The 18,358-nt window shown below is 47.7% G+C and overlaps 1 protein-coding gene and 1 long non-coding RNA gene across 2 annotated transcripts in view; one reads left to right on the forward strand and one right to left on the reverse strand.

Annotated features, from left to right (window-relative positions):
* Window positions 1-2,388: 2,388 nt before the first annotated feature.
* Window positions 2,389-18,358, forward strand: part of LOC125638533 (NACHT, LRR and PYD domains-containing protein 12) — a 196,417-nt gene continuing 180,447 nt past the window's right edge. Inside the window, exon 1 of the mRNA XM_048854425.2 lies at window positions 2,389-2,519. The gene's annotated coding sequence lies outside the window, so the exon portion shown is untranslated. The remainder of the gene's footprint in view (window positions 2,520-18,358) is intronic.
* On the reverse strand, window positions 13,153-17,286 carry LOC142072478 (uncharacterized). Its single transcript, XR_012668846.1, has 2 exons — window positions 17,134-17,286; window positions 13,153-16,551 (listed from the first exon to the last, which is right to left on the reverse strand). It is a non-coding gene; the product is annotated as an uncharacterized LOC142072478 (long non-coding RNA).

Below are 18,358 nucleotides of genomic sequence, written 5' to 3' on the forward strand. Positions count from 1 at the left end.
GTCCCCATTGGGAAGTTGAACAAATTTAACTTAAATTAGCTTTTAGAAAGGAAGGATGATGCAGAGTCAGTGTGCTGGCCCCGACATTGGGCACCTGGTTTCAATGATCTTCTCTGCAAGAGACTCCCTGTATGACCTTAGGCAAGTCACTTAGTTGCTGTGTACCTCAGTATCCCCATCTGTAAAATGGGGAAAACAGCATTGCCCTACCTCCAAGGAGGGGTTGAGAGGAGAAATACATTAAAAATATTGAGTTGCTCAAATACTATGTTGACTTGCCAACATTTGCAAACAAAAATAGATATCTACATATATGTGCATAAATCTGCATAGATTGACATATTGCCTGTTTGCCCTACTCACACCCACTTGGTGCATTGCTTCCATCCATCTCACTGAGCATTCATTGCACACCCACTTTCATTCCGTCCTGTTCTTCCACCCACACGCTCATTACACACAAACTCTCCAGGCACCACTTACTGCACCACCCACCCCCGTTCATTCCACACTGAGTACACACACCCTGGACACAGACAGAGCCACTCACTGTGGATACCCACCCCACCCGTTCTATAGCCATCTGTGCGCCCTGCACACACCCATTCACGCTCCGTTCAGCGCATACATCGCCCCACTCGTTTCATGCACACGTCACCCAATACACATCACCCCCATTCATCCTGTGCACACGTCCCATCACTTCCAGGTGCCTCCACGGCTCCACCAACCCAACCCCCAAGCTACACCAGAGCAGGAGAGCACAGCCAGAGGCCTGGCCCTTTATAGGCAGATCCCCGGAGAAGGAGAGGTTTCTAGGTGTTCAGTACAAGTCTTATCCTTGTGAGCACCCCAGTCCCTGGCTCCCGCCTCTACCCCCAACTCCCAATTCCCTGGGCAAGAAACTGCCACAGTCCTAGTCCCCCATACAGCCCACGGGCTCCCACCCGGTATCTGATCTCCTAAGTTTAATACCTGGTTCCCATGTCTCTGGCCAGAAAACTTCCCACTCCAGTGCCCCTCTGTATCCCCCAACCAAGGGGTCGCTCAGTCTGGTTCCCCCCCAAACCCCAGACCCCACATCCCCACTTTCCCTGAGCTCCTAGCTCCCTGCTCCACCCCACGGATATGGGCTGGACTTTGCCAGTGAGGCCCCCAGGATCCCCACCCCCCCACACCTGAGGTGACTGCCAGGGGACTCCCAACCCCTGACCCCCTCTGTGTGGGGTGCGCCTCTGACCCTCGGTCCTCCCATCTGCCATCCTATGTGGCTCTGACCCACTGCTCTCATGTACCTGTGATACCTCATGTGCCTCTAATGCCCCCTCCCTGCCCCATGTATCTGCATAGCCCCGTGCTGGGGGAGGTGTGGAGCAGCGCTGCCCCAGGGCGAGGGCAGGGAGGAATCCTGGATTTGTAGACAGACCACGGCACCTGCTGCCCCCTTCAAGGTGTGTTACATGCTCCCCCTCCCCCCGCCATGTGCCAGTCCCTCTCTGTGGGCTGGTGCCTCAGCCCCACCTCTCCTGCTCCCTGCCCCCGTGGGGTGACGTGAAGGGAGCAATCGCTGCACTGCCCTGAGCACAGGGGCTGCAATTGTGCCTGGCCTCACACAGCTCAGGCAAATCGCAGGCTGCTGCTGAGAGTGGGGGTGCCCGTCAGTCCTCCTGCCCCTATAACCCAAACCACAACCCCCTGGGCCTAGTGCCGGTCGCTGGCTGAACTGAAAGCAAGGCTGGGAGCCAGCAAGCGCCAGGCGCACATGCCACTGAGTCGAGCCACCCGAAAGGTGAAAGGAAAAACGAGGCCCCAAAGGCAGCAGTCTTCCAAGCTTTCCTTAGCTCTGTGCTCTCGCACAGAAAAGAGAATTGTGACACTAAGAACCAGTCACATTGGGGGGGGGGGGGGGGTTAAAAAAAGCCCCCAAACAACAACAAAGCAGAAGCCACCCCTGCCCCGCAAAAAGAAAGCCCCCAAATACACAACAGGTTGTGCAAGTTGTGCCCTTCCCCCTCTGTGCTCCTGTGTAACAGCCAGGCTCAACTGAGCCCTGGGAGGACAGGGCAGCACTGAGGTGAGTGAAGGGTTAACTCTCTGAGTGGAAAGAAAAGGAGGACTTGTGGCACCTTAGAGACTAACCAATTTATTTGAACACGAGCTTTTGTGAGCTACAGCTCACTTCATCGGATGCAAGTGAGCTGTAGCTCACGAAATCTCGTGCTCAGATAAATTGGTTAGTCTCTAAGGTGCCAGAAGTCCTCCTTTTCTTTTTGCGAATACAGACTAACACGGCTGCTACTCTGAAACCTCTCTGAGTGGGTTGCTCTGAGTTTCACTTTCACATGTGAGTTTCCTCACTCAGTGCAGACTCTGCAGGGTGGGGCGAGAGGGAGCCAGTGCTGCTCGTTCTAGGTCCTGGGCTCTTCTTGTCTCTCTATTTGTGGGTCTAAATAGTGAGAAAACGGAGGCAAAGGAAGGAAGCTGGATACCAAGTTCTGTCTGGACTCCCCCCTCTTACAGTAAGTGCATCATGCTCTACGTTCCTGTGACTCAACTCAGTACAGCTTTGTATGGGTCAGAGCAGAGGGGAACTAGCTCGTCCTGCCTGGCCATTGTCATCACAAATGTCTGGCTGCAGTAAAGAAGAATCTTGTCTAAGGAGTGGAGAATCCAGTGTGCCAGATATAGGGAGCCTGGGTGTAGGACCCTGCAAGGTGGGAGGTCCCAGAGCTTTGGCCACAGCCTGAGCTTGAACCTCTATTAACTGCAATTAAACAAGGCCTCATGAGCCTGGATCAGCTGGCATGGCCCAGCCACGGGTTTTGAATTGCAGGGTAGATGTGTGCCCTTGTTGCCAAGAAGGCCAATGGCATTTTGGGATGTATAAGTAGGGGCATAGCGAGCAGATCGAGGGACGTGATCGTTCCCCTCTATTCGACATTGGTGAGGCCTCATCTGGAGTACTGTGTCCAGTTTTGGGCCCCACACTACAAGAATGATGTGGATAAATTGGAGAGAGTCCAGCGAAGGGCAACAAGAATGATTAGGGGTCCGGAACACATGACTTATGAGGAGAGGCTGAGGGAGCTGGGATTGTTTAGCCTGCAGAAGAGAAGAATGAGGGGGGATTTGATAGCTGCTTTCAACTACCTGAAAGGGGGTTCCAAAGAGGATGGCTCTAGACTGTTCTCAATGGTAGCAGATGACAGAACGAGGAGTAATGGTCTCAAGTTGCAGTGGGGGAGGTTTAGATTGGATATTAGGAAAAACTTTTTCACTAAGAGGGTGGTGAAACACTGGAATGCGTTACCTAGGGAGGTGGTAGAATCTCCTTCCTTAGAAGTTTTTAAGGTCAGGCTTGACAAAGCCCTGGCTGGGATGATTTGACTGGGAATTGGTCCTGCTTCGAGCAGGGGGTTGGACTAGATGACCTTCTGGGGTCCCTTCCAACCCTGATATTCTATGATTCTATGATTCTATGTACCCTTAGTGACCTGGGTGCTATTCCCAGGTCTCTCTGAAGTGGCCTTGTGCAAGCTCTCCCCTATTAAAGTCTATGTCTACACTGCACAGTTAACCCAGGCTATTGGCACCTGCGTCTGAGCACTTGGGTTAGCCTAGCCTGGGTGTGAGTGTCCCCACAGTAAAGCCGTACCCGTGTTACTGTGCTCTCACTGTTTCTGCACTCACCTGTGTGTGGCTGGGGGGTAGGGTTGCCAACTCTCCCAGACCAGACTGGACGCCATTGACACAAATGAGGACGCCATCACCGCAAAATGGAGTCCAGTCTGGGAGAATTGACAACCCTACTGGGGGGAGATCCCAGGGCTCTCTGTGCAGAGACACACTAAGATTCTTTCCTAGTCAATTGTGGGAGAACTTATTTGTCCTCCAGGGGATTTGTGGGAAGAGCGTTGGAGGCCTATCAGCACTCCAGTGATTTTTGCCAGCATCCTCACGATAAAATGGGTGGGTTCCAGCCTGACTTAAAGCAGAGCCTGGGTTCCATCCCCAAAGCCAGGTGAGCTCGCCTGGCCTTAGAGCACCTCCAAACCGAGGTCAAAGGTTTTACTGGGTGGATGGTGGGGTGGGGTGGAGTGCGGGATGTTAAGGCTCAAACCTGGGTAAGAGCCTGGGTGAACTGTGCAGCGCAGACATTCCCTAACCGACAAATGATCGTGACCTCCAAGGTATGAGAGCTTGGCTTAGAACAGGGGTGGGCAAACTTTTGGGCCCAAGGGTTACATTGGGGTGCGAAACTGAATGGAGGGCCGTGTAGGGAAGGCTGTGCCTCCCCAAACAGCCTGGCCCCCGCCCCCTCTCCGCACCCTCCCACTTCCTTCCCCCATGAATGCCCCCCTTCAGAACCCCTGACCCATCCAACCCTCCCGCTCCTTGTCCCCTGTCCATCCCCTCCCAGGACCCCGGGGCCCTAAACCATCCCCCTGGAACCCCACCCGCTATCCAACCCCCCTGCTCCCTGTCCGCTGACTGCCCCTCCTGACCCCTATCCACACCCCCACCCCCTGACAGGCCCCCCAGGACTCCCACGCCTATCCACCCCCCCGTTCCCCATCCTCTGACTGCCCCCCCCCAGAACCTCTGCTCCATCCAACCGCCCCCTGTCCCCTGACTTTCCCCCCTGAACCTCCACCCCATCCAATTGCCCCCTGCTCCCTGGGACCCCCTGCCCCTTATCCAAGCCCCCCGCCCCCGCCCCCGCTCCCTTACCATGCTGCTCAGAGCGGCAGGAGCTCGCAGCCATGTCGCTGCGCTGCCCAGCAGGAGCGGCAGGCCAGAGCACCGGCAGCGTGGCGCACTGAGGCTGCAGGGGAGGGGGGACAGCAGGGGAGGGGCTGGGGACTAGCCTCCCCGGCCGGGAGCTCAGGGGCCGAGCAGGACGGTCCCGCGGACCGCAGTTTGCCCACCTCTGGCTTAGAATAAGGGTTATAAAGGCAGGGACCACTCTAGCTATAGATAAATGAGGCAGCTGCCTACTATGGCAAATTCTGCCTGGGGTGGCCACGCCAAACCTGAGTGACTCTGCAACCCTGTGCAGCAGGTGGCAGGGCTGCTCACTCAAATGTGGCCAGGCCACCCTCTGTCATGGCCACACATGAGCAAGTGGTGCTGTGACCTGGTGTTTGTCTCCCACCCTGCCTTCTACCATAACCACTGAGCCATCAGAAGGCTCACCATGCCCCCTTCCCCAGTTGAGAAACTCTGTTCTGGGGTGTAGGATGAGGGCAGCACACTGAATCATAGAATCATAGAATATCAGGGTTGGAAGGGACCCCTGAAGGTCATCTAGTCCAACCCCCTGCTTGAAGCAGGACCAATTTCCAGTTAAATCATCCCAGCCAGGGCTTTGTCAAGCCTGACCTTAAAAACCTCTAAGGAAGGAGATTCTACCACCTCTCTAGGTAACGCATTCCAGTGTTTCACCACCCTCTTAGTGAAAAAGTTTTTCCTAATATCCAATCTAAACCTCCCCCACTGCAACTTGAGACCATTACTCCTCGTTCTGTCATCTGCTACCATTGAGAACAGTCTAGAGCCATCCTCTTTGGAACCCCCTTTCAGGTAGTTGAAAGCAGCTATCAAATCCCCCCTCATTCTTCTCTTCTGCAGGCTAAACAATCCCAGCTCCCTCAGCCTCTCCTCATAAGTCATGTGTTCTGGACCCCTAATCATTCTTGTTGCCCTTCGCTGGACTCTCTCCAATTTATCCACATCATTCTTGTAGTGTGGGGCCCAAAACTGGACACAGTACTCCAGATGAGGCCTCACCAATGTCGAATAGAGGGGAACGATCACGTCCCTCGATCTGCTCGCTATGCCCCTACTTATACATCCCAAAATGCCATTGGCCTTCTTGGCAACAAGGGCACACTGCTGACTCATATCCAGCTTCTCGTCCACTGTCACCCCTAGGTCCTTTTCCGCAGAACTGCTGCCTAGCCATTCGGTCCCTAGTCTGTAGCGGTGCATTGGATTCTTCCATCCTAAGTGCAGGACCCTGCACTTATCTTTATTGAACCTCATCAGATTTCTTTTGGCCCAATCCTCCAAGTTTTGCTACGGTGGCGGAGTATCCAAGCAACCTTTGTATTGAGGGTGCAGAAATATTAGCAGTAAGTCAAAGAGCTGGGAATGGAAGTCATGGTTTTTGGTCTTGCAGTTCAGTGGACTTTCCATGAGGCTACAGAACATTGGATGGGAAAAGTGTCTCTCATTTTGCTTCCCCAAACTGTGAGAAGGCTGCAGCTTTTCACATCACAATAATGGACTAAAGCTGGGGCCAAAATCACACTACTCACAATAAATTAATGAGTTAGTAACTCTAGTTGTTGTCTCCCTTCCAGCCCTTTACTGTAAAGTGCTAGTTTTACAGTCTGAAAGAGGCCATGGTGGGGAGAGGGTGCCTGTTTTTCTTACCACTTCCCCAACAAAAGTCTTGTGACACCCCTGACAAATGGGCTCTCAGGTTTTCACTTTTAAAAATAAGGCCAATGAGAACAGAAGGCTGTGTGCAAACTGGGGGTGGTAACTGGCTACCTGCAGGCCCACCAGTTATTCTGGACACCTGCTGACACTGCATAAGTAAACCTTAGCTTCAATTTAAATGTGTTTTTAACTATCTGGGATGGGGCAAGGCTAGTTCTAATAAAAACTGATTTCAAAATGTCAGGAAATGCAGGGGCGGTTTGCAAAAGTGAAACTATGCTCTGATCATAGCAGACTGCAGAGAACAGCTGTTCTCCATTTCTGGACGGAAAAAACATCTGAAACTCAGTCTAAACAAGCTCTCTCCAGTGCCTTAATTGAGTCCACAATGTGTGATACTTTCAGTGAGCTAAGATCATATTACAGTCAATCAAATTATATGGACTAAGCCAGAATCTTCAGTGCAGATAGACAAAGGAAGATATGGGTGTGGCAAGCTCTCTGCTCCCTCTTGGAAATAGAGGGCACATGTTTGCAGGTTCATATATTTGTATAGTTTGTTTATATATTTGTATTGCAGCCAGAAGGGAGAATAATGGATTCCATTTGCTCTGGTTCCAAAATGTCTTGAAAGATCTCTGGAGCTGTGTTAGAAGAAGTAAAAGAAAGTAACTGGGGTGGAGCAGTGGGGGTAGGAGCTGTAACGGTATGAAGGGTGAAATGTTCCTCTCTGTGTCCCCAAGTGGAGGGACAATTGAACCAGACACCCCAGCCCTAGGAGTGAAAAAAGGAGGAGTGCTTGCTTATTTTATCTTCCTCTTCCTTTCCTTGAAAGCCCTTCTGTGCAGGTCTGGCTCCAATGAGCTGGAGTGGGAGCCATCATGATTGACGAGCGAAATAGCCCATCTCTCTGATATTCTCCAAACCTACCAGGCAGCTTGTGACTCCTCCCTTTTGAAAGAATGTTTGTGAGAACTGGGGGCGGCAATGGAATGGACACATACATTTTGCCTTAGTAAGGACTGCAGGGCTGGGTCCCCAGTTTGTTCTTTTAGCTTTGTGTTTTGTAGATGGAGTAGTTTATGTTTAGGGTGGCCTGATTTGCAAGATTATCTCTACAGTTTTCTTTTAGCATCTGTGATAGGCCTGTCTCCACATTCCACTGCATTAAACATTGTGTATTTGAGAATTGGTAGAGTTAGTAAAATGGTTCCTATAATGCTTACAAGATGGCAGCTGTAATGTCACAAAATAAACCCTGTCAGATTTTGCTTCGGTATATTGAGAGAAAAGAAGCAAACATTCTTCCTACAATTTTAACTTCCTCATCAAGAAAAGTTACCAAAAAGAAAAGAAGTAGAATGTGTCTATTTTATTTTTACTAGAAGCGGAACATTCTGAACGTTCCCATAACAGGTCTTTCCTGCATGTTCTTTGTGAGTGCAGTGGATACTATGCCAAACACTGATGAGTGTTCATAATGTCAGATTATTCTGGCCTTACCACTTTCCTTGTTTTGTACAGTTACACTGCCAGTTTTCCCAGGACATATTTTAAGTCATTTGTATAATATTTAAGAAAAATAAAAACTACGAACATGCATAAATTACTACAAATCTAAGACTTTGGAAGAAACTAAAATTTGTGGAAATTCATTTTGCCCCGTAAGTGGGCCATTAGTTTACTGTGGATGAATGAGCTCCATTCCATTTCCAACAGTTATCTGTGTTCATTAAATCATAAAACCACTTCTCTCTGAAGACTTTTCCACAATATGATATGGTAGTTCTCCCCTTCAGGAAGGTTTTCCTGGGTTCAGTCTATGTTTTCCTACTGAATTTCAGCCCACTACTCCTAGTTGTATTCTTCTGGGCCAGCCTAAACAAACCCTCTCTTTGGAGCGTTCCTTTCTGATGCAGTGTTTCCAGAGAGTGATCATGTTCTCGTTTAGTTCAGGTTTAGTCATGCTCTACAGTTGAGCCATATTCTTGTGTCCGGCTGAGTTCCAGTTGTCATAGTACTCAAAGGGTTGCCAAAGACAGCTGTTTGCCATGTTTCTGTCCCACTTCTAACCAGGGATTATTGAAGCACAACAATGCTCCAGATGTGTCTTCTTTTCCTGGCCATGTGTCCTACATTGGGGCTGGGGCGGTGGTGGTATAGAGCCCTGTCCTGAAAAACCCACCTGGCCAGGGCAATCCTGAGATGGCCACCTAGGCTGGTTTTACAGTGCCCATGGAAATGATGGATTCACCATCTCTTACCGTCTTCAAGATTGTGTGCCATTCTGGAAGATCTGCTTGAATCAAACGAAAGCTTTGATCTCAGTACAGGGGGGAGACTGTGTGAAATTCAGTGGCCTCTGTTATACAGGAGGTCAGACAAGATGAAGTCGTGGTCCTTTCTGGACTGAAAATCTCCAAATCTGTGTGAGGTTGAGTTTTCTCACCACTTTTCTTAGCTGTTACTGTCCCTATTGTGTCATTTCCTTCTTTCTCAGGTGGATCCTGGCTTCGTTGTCCGGGGAGTGGAGATGGGGATTGGCTGGTCGCTCTGTCCAGAATCCTATCTAAGGACAGAAACTCCTGAGCTGCCGCTGGCTGCCTGGGGCCGCGCTCCTGTTGTGAGGTCTCAGCCCCTGTTGGGCCGGGCAGTCTCAGGGCCGTGTCGCCAGAAGGAGTTTGTGACTCGGGGGAAGCTCGGTGGGTGCAGGGAGAAGCTAGGCAAAGCCAGAAACCGGCAAGGGGGGCTGGTTTGGCCCTGTGTGATGTTATCTGGTTAAAATATGACCATGTCATTTTTGCTACCACTGTTATAGAATTGCAACAAAGCTTGTACGACGTGTGTCAAGCAAGGTGTTGTCGGGAAGGTTATGATTTGCTCCATATGATTAGGCTGTTTGTATGCGTGTGTCATGTTTGTATCTGAAGTTAAGAGTATTGGCTCTATACCTGTATTTCTAACGTGTTTGCTTCTGGGTAGCACCCATAAGTTATTTAGCCTGCAAATCTCAAAGGGACTATTCAAGTTAAATGGCTTATTAAGGAACACTTAACTCACAGTGGACTATCTACACTTATGCTTCTGCTGTGACTGAGCAAAATCATGCATGGACATGTGACTTGCCCATGTGACCCCAAACACCATCTTGTTCCCTGAAATTTTCTACAGTGAGAACAATTGGATTCCCTTCACTTGGCAGGGGCTATAAAAGGCGCTGGAAACATCTGTAGCTGTAGCACTTGTAGTGTGACCATAACCTTAGTGAGCTATGGAACCTGTTATCTGCAGGTCACTGGTTTGAATCCTGCCCAGCTCAGTAGAAATTAAAATGTATTGTCCTTGAATGGATGTTTGATAACCTCTATAGGGGATGAGTTTGGTGGGTGCAAACCCCCAGAGTAGACACATGGCACTGGATAAGTCACATCATCGGAGGCCTTGTTTTTGGAGGGAGGGATAGCTCAGTGGTTTGAGCATTGGCCTGCTAAACCCAGGGTTGTGAGTTCAATCCTTGAGGGGGCCATTTAGGGATCTGGGGCAAAAATTGGGGTTGCTTTGAGCAGGGGGTTGGACTAGATGACCTCCTGAGGTCCCTTCCAACCCTGGTATTCTATGATCTCCATTTTTCCTCTTTCCTGCTCAAACCTCTGGACTTTGAACTTATACTAATGGGATCATTCTAACCAAGGGACTAAGGGCCTTCCAATGATTTGGAAGCAACCAGAGACTTGATTTAAGCTAGAAGTTTATTCCATCACTGCTACAAGCCTGATCCAAGAACATTGCAATTATTGTATGTATATTGACCTGGGTATGTGGCTGGTCCTTAGGGATCAGAAGAACCCTTTTGTTTGATTAAGTTAGTTTTAAATAACCACTCACCATTAAGTCTAGTGATTTTGGCAGTGATACAAGGACTGGAATCCCTAAGGAGGCTGCTTTTCTGACTTCTTGTTAGCCAATGTGGTGAAACAGAAGTTTACTTTTGTTGCTGGTTTGGTATATCTTATGGAAGAATAACCACCAGTTTTGGGGTGTATCTGTCTTATTTCTCAGCAGTTTGTCCTAAATTTGGTATTCTCAGTTTTGACCCACTGAGGCATGGTGACACCCTGTTCTAAGGGAGAAGCTGGGATTGTGATTGGTTGAAGCTGTCTGAGGAGGCCTTGCAGGAGAAGTCTGTGCGAAAAGTTCGAAGTACCCCAGGTCCCATAAAGCAGAACAGGTCAGAGTTTGAGGTTGGGCAGCTGCTCCATAACATGTGGTCCCACAGCTGGAGCCTGAAGCAGAGGGAGGGCTTAGGCACCAACTAGAGTGGTAACTGAGGGTTGAAGAACTTTGCCCTTATGCCAGGGCTCATGGTACCCCTGCAATCAGTGTGTGTAGGTCTTGAGGAACCCCGGACAGAAAGTGTTAAGGTTTGTGGAAGTTGTGTGGTGAAGAATTGCCCCTCTTGTAAGGGGGCTGTGAAAGCCTGAGTGTTTATGGGAACCCATGGAGGGCTTGAGCCTGGAGGGCCTAGTGTCTGGAGCACTGACAGGACTGGCCTGGAGCGTGTGTGTTATGAGAGGAGATGGAGCACTTGTAAATCAGGAAGAGGAGGAAGCAACGTGCTGGGGAAGGGGCTGCTGTGGGCAGCCATAGGAGGAAGTACTACAGGGGTCTCGGAGCAGCGATGAGAAGGGGAAAGGGGAGGTTGGTGGCAGCTGTCCTGCAAATGAGTTAATGTGCGACATTCTGCTGCGTATGGCAGAGTGTGAGATGGAAGGAAAATGTGTGTTTCACTCAAGATGGATGATTCTAGGCCAGCAGGTGTAATTAGTAATTGCAGAGAGCCCAGCACTAATGATCCTTCAAAGACAAATAAAGCATTCAGTATATTCAGATCCATCCAAACACTAATTTTAGAGTGGGACTGTATGTGATCATCACTGTTTTATTAACAGCAATGGAAGTGTCACCTGACACCGATCCTTGATGACTCCATAGCAAGAATGATCTGCTGCAAAATCATCCCCTGAGGTAGAAATCCATGTGTGAAGAACAGTTAGTGGAGAATAAAATCTTCTGTAACATCCACTCCGTCACCATTTCTCTTGGTTCTAATTTAGCCTAGAAGGTGGGGAAGTAGAACTAATCACACAGCACCATCATTGATTTCTGGTTAAACAGATGGTACCATGTGGTGCTTACGCACAACTCTAATTTATAAATTTTGCAGAAGAACTTAGGGTTTGTGGCCAGTAGGAATGTGGATGGGGGGCTTTAAATGTACCAAATATCCCCTGCTCCCTGTAACTCTAAACATAATATTTTATTTTCCTCCTTCAAAAAATTATTATCCTGCTTCTAATGCTAAAAGGGGAATAAAATGCAGAAAATACCATAATTAATATTGCAGCAACGTACATAGAAGCACACAGCCTGCAATACCCTATATAGCATAAAGCACATTGTAAATTCATATAATAGCAGGCCATAAACCAGTCTCCACTTTCCAAAACGACACATAGAATGTGTAACTGGGAAACTTTAAAAGGTTTAGCATCTAAGAATCTGGACACTTAACCCAACCTACAGAGGCTCCCACCTGGCCCCATGACCATCTCCATGACATCCTGCTTATCCCTATTGCCGGGTGGGATTTTTGGTCTTCTGGTGCCCTTAGAAGATAGTGGGCCTATGGCCTCTAAGTGTTTCTCTTCTCTCATCTACCAATAGGCTCCCTTGGTTTCACCCACAGACCAGACGTAATCCACTCTAGGTCCTCCCATTGCCTGACTCCACAGGGTCTTCTCTTCCCATCCACAGCCATGTACCTTCCAAACAAAATCTCCTCAGTGGTTCCTTTGCTCTTTCAGGCCTTGACATAACTTAATGATATAACACAACATACACTGTGCAGGACTACAATTCAATGTAATTCACCACTAGCAAGCCAGGCAAATTATAAACTCAACCCCCACCCAGTAATTTCCTATTCTTGCAGTTCCCCTATTCAGAAACCCCAGGGAAAAGCTAAGCTTTGCTATGTACCTTGAAGAACATCAAATTTGGGTTATTTTAAACGAAGGGACGGGGAGAAAATTACAAAGTTGTGAGGCCCTCACAGAGAATGCCCTGCTAGCAGCCCCTTGTTTATACCAGCAGGGCTTTAGCATCTCTGCTGATCTCAGCTGAGATGCTGTGTCATAAGGAGAGATGGGGGTGGAAGTGTCTCATAGATAGGTAGCTCCTCAACCATCTAGGACTAATGTTAAAATTCCCATTCCACTGTTTTATGGTTCTTTCATAATTTCACCTTGCTGTGAGGCAGATCAGTATTATTGTCCCCATTTCACAGTGAGCCAGTGACAGAGCCAAGAATAGAACCCTGAAGTCTGGGCTCACAGGCCTGTGCATTAATCACAAGATCATCCGTCCCCTAATTTATCCCTGCTGGATTTCTTTTGCTTCTTTTTCCCTCTCTTGATCCCAGTCTCTGTCTTTCAATCTCATCACACTCTCACTGTCTTTGACAAGGCTGAAGTTGGTTCCTTGTTCCTTATTTGTGGTTCCCTTATTCAAAGACCAAAATTTCCTAAATATTCAATGTAAAATTTAATTTTCAGACTTCACCATAATAGATGTGAATGAATCTTATAATAGTTGATAATGGTGATTAATAAATTGTGGCGGTTCAATGATGAGACAGAACACAGCTTTATGCAAGCAAGCAGGCTGGTCAGCTGAGATGGGCTGTTCTGCCCCCCCGCCTTCCACCTTCTCCTTTTATTATATTTCTCCCCCCTAAGCATTACACACTGCTACCGCAAAAAGATACACAAAGGAATGTATGACGTTGATTAATATACTTATTTACCATCCTTTATCTACTACAATCCTGGTTCTCAGGCCTTGAGCCCAGGCTAAGAAAGCTTCCCACAGTTGCTGTCCCAACAATCAAGTTCTCATGGTTCATATCTAGCCCTTGTCCTTGGATAGAGCAATGTGTGCATTGCTTCTACAAAACAGTCAGGGTGTGCCCTGCCTGCTTCCAGGTGGAATAGCTAAACATGAACCCTTCAATAAATTAATAATTTAAATAAAAAACTGGGTTTTGACTGGTTATGACAAAGTATTTCTCAGGTCACCGCAAGTGACATGTCGCTACAACCATTAGATGGCTCTGAAGTAGCTGGGATACGTCATTTCCCAGCCTGAAGCTTTATTCCTGACCAATATGCTGACCTATGTCTAGGGCTTCTTTTTTTCAGGGTTTATTAGTTTCATTTGGGGGTGTGTGTATTATTTTTTAGCTATTTTTGAGTCTTATGTAGATGTCAAAAAATCAGAGGGTTCCAGGGTTTTTTAAGTACATACGGTAATGAGTCATGTACATTATGTAGTATTATACAGTCAGATATTACTGTAGTGAGTAATCTCCTTATAATGTTCCCTTGTGCAATTTAACATAGCACTGTTTCAAACCTATAGCGTCCACCAGCTGGGTCTACACAGACCCTGCTGATGCACAACATCTTGGTGTGCTTAAAAATTGCACGCCTGTAGTCCGTATTACTGCTCTGTGTACAAGAAGCCCCTAAATACAAGCAAACATTTCCGTTGTTTTGTCTAGTCTTTATTGGATAAACACCAGTTTCATTTTTTGTATCGGGGTGTTTTTGTCCATGTTAATCAGTAAAAACCTAAAATCAGAAGCCCTACATTTGTCAGCCCCCCCCCCCCCAACCTTCCATAAGAAACTGGGTTTTGACTGCCCCTAAGTGACAAAACACTTCTCAGATCACCCCAAGTGACACATCCCTGCATCTGCTGTGCCATTATGAAGCCATGAAGCTATGCCACTCCCAGAGCTGACATTTCATTTTAAGGCTGAGCTCTGCCAAATATTTCACCTCCATTTCTATTTTGGGTTTTCTTTGTTAGTAAACATAGAATTTGCATTTAAAATCAAACAAAAGCAGTATTCTACCAATTCATTGCAAATCCAGCTGTAATGTTTTCACAGAAATTATATGGACAGTTGCAAATTATGAAGTCTGTAAGAACCCTGGTTTGGTCTTAGACAAATTAAAAACAGGAAAAATGGCTAAATTTATCAAAACTTGTTTGTTACAAATAAAAAATGTGTTATGATTAGTATTGTGTCTTTTGCTCATTACACAAAAAACATACTATGAAGAAACTCCATGGGCTCAGCTGGTTCCCAAAGAACCATGTTTATTAACTATATACAGACATACAAGGCCTACTTTAATACACGCTGCTCCTCTGACTAGTTTCTGATGGCTTCTAGAACAGAACAGTGATCACCACTAGACAGCTCACAAGCTACTTAAAGGGGTATTACTCTATTCCTATGTACTACAATTAGTTGAAACAGTCTTTAGTGTTGCCCTGAGTCTCCTACAGCAGCAATGTGGCTTGGTACACTTTCCTTTTCAAGGAATTGAGAGAGCTCTTCATCTGTGGCTGGAATATCTCCACTTTCTTCCCTTTTTAATTTCAAAATTCCATAAGGAAACACCAGCTCTCTGTTTGGCTAAGATTGTGGTGTGATGCTGGTAGACCAAATGCCAGTTCATCCTAAGGCTGAAAGCGTCACCCAAGCACTGACAAATTCATAGCTGGAAACCAGTCCAGCTGTCATGCGTGTTAGTATTGTAAAAATAGATCTGAAGATTGTATGAATGTGTTCAGTGTTTATACTACCTGAAAAGCTAGTAGGATGTTGCATGGATTGTTCTCACTCAGCTATACCTACCCCATGTCATAAAGCCTTAGCAAACATTTGCAAACCTCTGTGACTACCTAACTCATCAGACAAGGAAAAGGCCTTGTATAATGCAACGAATGGGCCACTGTGTGAGATCGAAGACTTTAAAGTGTATTCCTCCTTCCCCTCCCCCACCAGAAGGAAGAGACCTGCCTGTGAACTGTTGCTATAAGCTTGATTTCTGAGGAGCGAAGGTATAAAATGCCTCAAACAGAAAAATCAAGGTGTCTCTTTGCTTTTTGGACTCTGACAGGGCCAGAGATATTAAGACTGAAGTAGACACCCCTAGAGTTATCTCCGGGTTTGCCCTGAAGGGCATTTTGAATTAACAAATCTCTACAACTTTGCTAATCTTAAAACATAGCTGGTAGCTCATCTGTGTGTATATGCCTGCTTGCCCCATTTCTTTTCTTAGTTATTAAATCTGTAGTTAGTTTACTATCGAATGGGCTGCCAGTGTTGTCCTTGGTGTGAGGTCTAAGGTATGACTTGCCCTGAGATAAGTGACTGGTCCCTAGGGACTGGAGCAACTTGAGTATTTTGTGATTTTTTGGAGTAAAGCAACCATTGATGACAAGCTGAGCTGACCAGGTTGGCAAGACAGGGGACCAAGGAGACTGTGACTTCATGACAAGTCAACTATAGTACTTCAGAAGTTCATATTTGTTACAGGTTGGCGAAATCTAATCACAGAACACACATATCCTAGGAGGTTTCAGCAGCTGGGATTCCCAAACTGTGCAGAAGCCATAGATGGTACCCATGTGAGCATAATCTGTCCAAAAGAAATGCAAACAGGTTCATTGGCAGAAAGAGATATTCCCTAGTGTTACAAGCTTTGGAGGACCATCAAGGGCGATTCATTAACACATGTATGGATAAAATGCATGAAACCAGGGTGTTTAGAAACTTGAGACTCCTTGACAGTGGGCAGGAAGGTACCCTATTTTTACAGAATAAGGACATCAAAATAGTCACTGTTTCCACTATGAGTCTGGGGGTCTTGGCCTACCCACTCTTCCCCTAGGTTCTTCTTCGAGTGATGTTCCCAGGGGCGCTCCACTGTAGGTGCGGCAGCGGCTTTGCTTCTTGAGTTGGAGATCTCAACAGCAGTGCCCGTGGGACCTCACATGCGCACCTCCCCTCTCCCGCCCCGTGTGCAGGTCGTATATATAGCGCTGTGCAGTCCTACCAGCCTCGGTTCCTTCTCTCCTGCCTGCGGTCTGGAATGGAACACTTAGCAGAGCCCAAGTTGCTCTTTAGATAGTAGCTTTCCTGCTTTCTTCTCATCGTTGTTAGTTTCCCTTTTCTCTTTCTTCCTCCTAAAACAAAAGAAAAGAAAAAAAAATTTCATTCTCCCATTTTTCGCTACTTCCCCTCAGGGAAGCGACTCCCTCACCCGTATGTCTGGTTCACCCGTGTTTAAGCAGTATGTCTCCTACGGAGCTGCCTTCTCTATAACGGACGGCAGCTCAAAGTGTATCCACTGCCTAGGAGAGGGACTCATGCCTCAGAAGTGTTCCCATTGCCTGGGGTTAAAGCCGAGAGAGAAGGGACAAGGATCTTAAACTCAAATTCATTCTCATGGATAAGTCCCTGCAACCTGCGTCGGACCCCGGTTCCTTTTCCTCACCAGAGAATTCCTCACGCTCGGTGAGGCTGTCTACTGACCCTCACTCCTCTAGCCCCAGCAAGAGCAAAACATCCTCTGATAGGACTGAGGGTAAGAAGAGACCGGCCCCTTCCTCAGTTTCTGAAGCACAAACAACAAGAGTGCCATCCCCGACTCGGTCCGTGGCTTCAACGGCGTCTGACAAGGGGCACAGATCTGCTCCAGACTGACACCCTCTGTTCCTCAGAGTCAGTCTAAGGAAGGAAATGGGGTGAAACAGTATCGGCGTCACCTTCTGTTGTTGGCGACTGAAGCGGGCCCCCTACTTCGTCACAGCTCCAGGACTGTTCCTGGCACCGAGGAAGCCATCGGCACTGACAACGGCACCGGCAAAACAGCCGGCTCCAGTGAAGCCCTCGGCCCTGATGCTGCGCACGGCACCGAAGCCCTATTCACACAAATCCTTGGCACAGAAAAAGCCACCCACACCTTTGCAAACTCTGAATAAATCTGTAGCTCCAAAAAGCTCTCTGGTGCCATCTGCTGATCCTTTTCCATATCACACCTCAGCGCCACACTCCACATCAGAACTGAGGAGAGCTTCCCCACATGGATTCACACATTTGTCAGACCTCCCTATATCTGGCACACCGGATGCTCCACTCCTTAGACAGGAGGTTTCCTAAGTCTTACCCACATAACAATCAAGACACTCTTCACACTGTCCCACAGGGACGGCACCTACTTTCCCTAGTGACGTCGAGGATGAATATCAAGAATCTTTTGCCCCATCAACATCAGGGCAATTGACATCAACTTACAGCCTTACCTGCCGCAGTTCAGGGCACCCAGTCTTTTCAGAGGCCCCCATGGATGCAACCATTTATTCCCTTTTCACCCTAATTGGCCATATTGGGACTCCTGGGCCACGTATAGGGCACAATTCGGTTATTCCTCACCGCTGCAAACACACCGGCTTCCATCCATCCCCTCCTCAACAATCTCTCGACCTCCAGAGCCACAGACAGTGCAAATACCAGCACTGGAGGAGGAAGTGGAAGGAGAGCAGGATGAGGAGGTAGGTCTGGTCCTCCATTTGTCTTCATCTTCACCTGATGAAGCCATCATGCCACCACCTCCCACAGCGGCTGATGATTTTTGTCACTTTCAGGAGTTGTTTTGTAGAGTGTCTGACTCACTAAACATCCCGCTCCATGAGGTCAAGGAACAACAACACAAATTGATTGGCATTCTTCATACCTCCTCCAGAACAAAAATTGCCCTACCTATTAACAGTATTTTCCCAATCTCTGGTTTGGCTGTGGTGTGTACATACCAAGAGATTTTAGAGTGGATTGGAGTCTTTCATTGAGTGTAAGGAATTGTCTGTGTGCTCAGAAAAGAGTTTTTGTCCCTTGAACCTGCAAACCTTCTTTGACAGACTCCAGCCTCTATTCCCCCTGCATGCAAAAGGGCCGATAGGAAATATTATGTACCTGCAAAATATGCAGAGTTTT

This window comes from Caretta caretta, chromosome 6 (assembly GCF_965140235.1).
Source record: "Caretta caretta isolate rCarCar2 chromosome 6, rCarCar1.hap1, whole genome shotgun sequence".
Lineage (NCBI taxonomy): Eukaryota > Metazoa > Chordata > Testudines > Cheloniidae > Caretta > Caretta caretta.